The sequence below is a fragment of the Ictidomys tridecemlineatus genome, chromosome 2 (assembly GCF_052094955.1).
Source record: "Ictidomys tridecemlineatus isolate mIctTri1 chromosome 2, mIctTri1.hap1, whole genome shotgun sequence".
Classification (NCBI taxonomy): Eukaryota; Metazoa; Chordata; class Mammalia; order Rodentia; family Sciuridae; genus Ictidomys; species Ictidomys tridecemlineatus.
Genome location: NC_135478.1, coordinates 47,686,324 through 47,690,324, shown reverse-complemented (window position 1 = coordinate 47,690,324; position 4,001 = coordinate 47,686,324).

The window sequence follows — 4,001 nt, the reverse complement described above, 5'->3', positions numbered from 1 at the left end:
CCCTAGGACCCGCCCATGGGGCGGGGCGGGCGCTGATCACCCGAGGCGGACGGGCGACGCCGGCCCCGCCCCCGGCCTTCCCCCACCTTTGCTGGGCACCTACTGGCTGCTGGGCCCGGGGTGACAGGCTGAGCTTCTCTGATGGACTTAGCCACACCCACGTTAATACCGCCGCCGCCACCAGCACCATTCCAGGTTCTACGTTTGGCTCAAAGTTTGGCTATTTGACTCGGAAAGCGCTTTCTTTCCTCCAGTCTTGGGTGGAGAGAGGAGGTAATCATTGGCAATCCCACTTTACAGATGAGCTAATTGAGACATGGCAAGGTCAATCAAGATCACAGGTCTGGTGGGTGTCAGGCTCTGCCCCAGCAGATCAGCCTCAGCTCTAAGACAGACCCAGGCCTTATTTGGAGCATGAGAAGACACTAGAAGTAGTACTGAAAATACTGGCTAATGGTAACTGAGAAATTACTAGGGGCACGTTTTTCGCAGATTAGTAAGATCTAGAAACACAGCTGACTCCTAAAGAGATTAATAGGTTTGCCTGCAAGGCTGTAGGGACAGAAGTACCCACCTTTGCTGTTACCAAATCTTATAGTCCCCAGAGGGATGAAGACCCTCAAGCTTAGGGGTGTCAACAGATGCTGTCTCATGGAAACCACATACTCCATTTTAGGAAAGATAAGCCCCTCCAAAGGGTGGCTGAGCAGAGGGCTGAAACTCTGAGACAAGAGAGGCATCAGTGCCAGCCCAGCCTGGGGACCCCCAGTGTTTTCTGCATAGCCCATACCTAGAGCCCTGGTCATGAGATAATGGCCAGTCCTCACCTAGATGTTCCTCAGGCTCCTCCCCCACCATGCCAAATTAGACACCAAGTGTGTATCTCATAGCAATTAGCTCCTGCTGGTCCAGCCCCAAAAGGCTGGCCCCATGACATCTGGTTAGCAAGGACTGTGGACTTGGATTGAAGTGATGTGGCCCCTAGGCATGCCACCCTGACGGTCCTGACAGGTGCTACCTCTGCCCTTAGATAGTGCATGTCTGGTAAAAGAGACTAATTCTAAAATGTTTTGAAAGCTCTGTGCTTCCAACTCTGTGGCTCTTGGGGGCAATAGCTCCCTATTTCAAACCTCAATTTCCCCATCTACCCAATGGGACTATTCCTGGCCTCTCTGCACCTACCCTAGTCTCCGATGAGGGTACAGGATTCATTGTGGCGCTGGGGACAGAGTAATGATGGAAAGAAAAATGATTCTACCCCACCATGGGACTCTGGAACCCCGGGGAGGGCTTCCTCTCATCCTGAGGTTCCACAAAAATGGGGCCCACCCACTTCATCCTGGATCTCGGTCGTATTTTATTGTTCTTAAACCTCCCTAAGGTCAGTTTGGGAACCAACACTCTGTTTGTCCACAGCAGTTCCACTGTGCCTGGGTCCTGGGTCTTTAATCAGACAGGCGCACCTTTTAAATCACATGACACTTGAAAGGCCAACCTTGGATCCTGCCTGATTTCCAGCTGCCATCTTGCTCTGCTCCCCTCACACCCTCAGCCTTTGTCAGCTTTCACTTTTTCCATTCACTTTCTCTATGGTCTTCAGAGAAAACTCCTGGTTTTCCCCAACTTATGCTCCCATCAATCCTCCTCCACTTTTGAAATAAAATTCAGCCCCTGCCCCCCACCCCAGCCTCTTTCTATTTTCCTGTTCTCATGCCCTCCACCCCATCCATTCCAGCTCACTAGTCTTCTTCCTTTCCTTAAAAAACATCAAGTTCAGGCTGGGGATGTGGCTCAAGCGGTAGCGTGCTTGCCTGGCATGCGTTCGATCCTCAGCACCACATACCAACAAAGATGTTGTGTCCGCCAAGAACTAAAAAATAAATATTAAAAATTCTCTCTCTCTCCTCTCTCACTCTCTCTTTAAAAAAAAAAAAAAAACATCAAGTTCATGTTGACTACAGTGATGCATAGCTGTATCCCCAGAAATTTAGAAGGCTGAGGCAGGAGGATCACAAATTCAAGACCAGCCTCAGCAACTTAGTGAGACCTGCCTCAAAATTAAAAAAAAGAAAAAAAGAAAAAGAAAAAGGAAGGAAAAGGACCAAGGACACAGTTCATTGGTAAAACATCCCTGGATTCAAAAACCACCAAGCTTGCTAGACACAGTGGCTCATGCCTGTAAACCCAGCAGCTTGCGAAGCTGAGGCAGGAGGATTTAAGTTCAAAGCCAGCCTCAGCAACTGAGCATGGCCCTAAGCAACTTAGCAAGATCCTGTCTCTAAATAAAATATTTTTTTAAAGGGCTAGGGGTGTGGCTCAGTGGTTAAGCCCCCACCCCCCTTCAATTCCCAGTACCAAAAAACAAAACAAAACATTAACCTCTCTCTCCCTCCCAGAAGTTTCATATCTGTTGTTCCCTGAGCCAGTAAAGTTCTTCTCTCAGCTTGTATGTTGCCAGGATCTAGAGCAGCACCTCCTTCTCCTTATGTGACCAGAGACTCTGTTGGATTCTTCTTCAAACTGCATCATTATTGTTGATGTTGTTGTTGTTGTTGTTATTATTATTATTATTATTGGAATTGGGGGTCAGAACACTTAGCCACTGAGCTACATCCCCAGCCCTTTATTTTTATTTTTATTTTTTATTTTGAAGCTGGGTCTAAGTTGCTTAGGACCTCACTAAATTGCTGAAGCTATCCTCAAACTTGTGATCCTCCTATCTCAGCCTCCCAAGTTGCTGGGATTGTGGGCATGCACCACTGAGCCTAGCTCCACAGGCATTATCAGCTCCAGGAGATCCAGGATGAGATCTCTTGTCCCTGGCTCTATCCTCAGGGATGAGAATTGTCATTCACACATAGCAGGCACTCAATAAATGCATGTAAAGTGAAAGTATCATTATAGAATCATAAGCCTGAAGTCATGCAGCCAGCAAGTATCAAATCTGTACCCAGGGATAGAAGGCATCAGAGAGACCTCAAGGGAGGGAATCTGTCTGTTCTAACTGGTGCCCTCCATTCTGGCCTTTTAAAAAGTTGAGACGCAAAGGTGCTCTGTTGGAGGATAGGAAGTGGCACAGACATCCTGATGTCAGCATCAGGTGACAACAAAAGCCACAGCAACCTGAAAGCAGAGATAGATGCTGAAGTCTGAGCTGTCCCACAGGACCCATGAAGTGCCTGGGGCAAAGAGCACCCTCCAGGAGCCAGGAAGGTACAATGAACTCTGTGAGAGTCCCCCACAACTGGCTCCCTAGGACCTCCTGGATCACCAAGACATACTTGAGCTGAGCATGGTGGCACATGACTATAATCCCAGTGGCTGGGGAGGCTGAGGCAGGAGGATCTCAAGTTCAAGGCCAGCCTCAGCAATTTAACAAGGCACTAAGCAACTCAGTGAGAACCTGTCTCTAAATCAAATATTATATATATATCACACAAACACACTCCTGAGAGGAAAATAGGAGTGAGGGGTGTCATGTAGCTGAGTGTTGCCACCGAGTTGGTTATTGGCAGGAGATTGGCTTTGGGCACTAGACAGTGCTGACTAAAGCCTGCTGGGGTGGAATGTGCAACAGGAGGATTCTGAGCGTGCCTCAGCAGGAAATTCCAGGATCATTTAACCAGGCTGGGCAGGGGTGAGTGGGATGGGAGAAGGGCCATGCAGGTGCATCGATGCCACTTCTGGGGGAACCTATGGGGACCTGAAAGGGCTGCACTTGGGCCAGGAGTGAGGAAGCCCAGGTTTTAGGATTGTCACACACACACACACACACTCATATTCTCAGACACAAACATGGGCACTTCCTTGCACATCCTCACACTCAGTCTCGTGTTCTCCTGTGCATACCCAAGGCACTTGCTCTCACTCACCCTCTCTCACACTGGTACGCATACCCAGATCCCTCTCCTGTTGCCCTGCCCTGGACAGTGCCGGTGGCATCACCATAGCACCTTCTTGGCCCTCCTCAGAGTCCACAGACCTTGGCAAAGGCTCAGGGA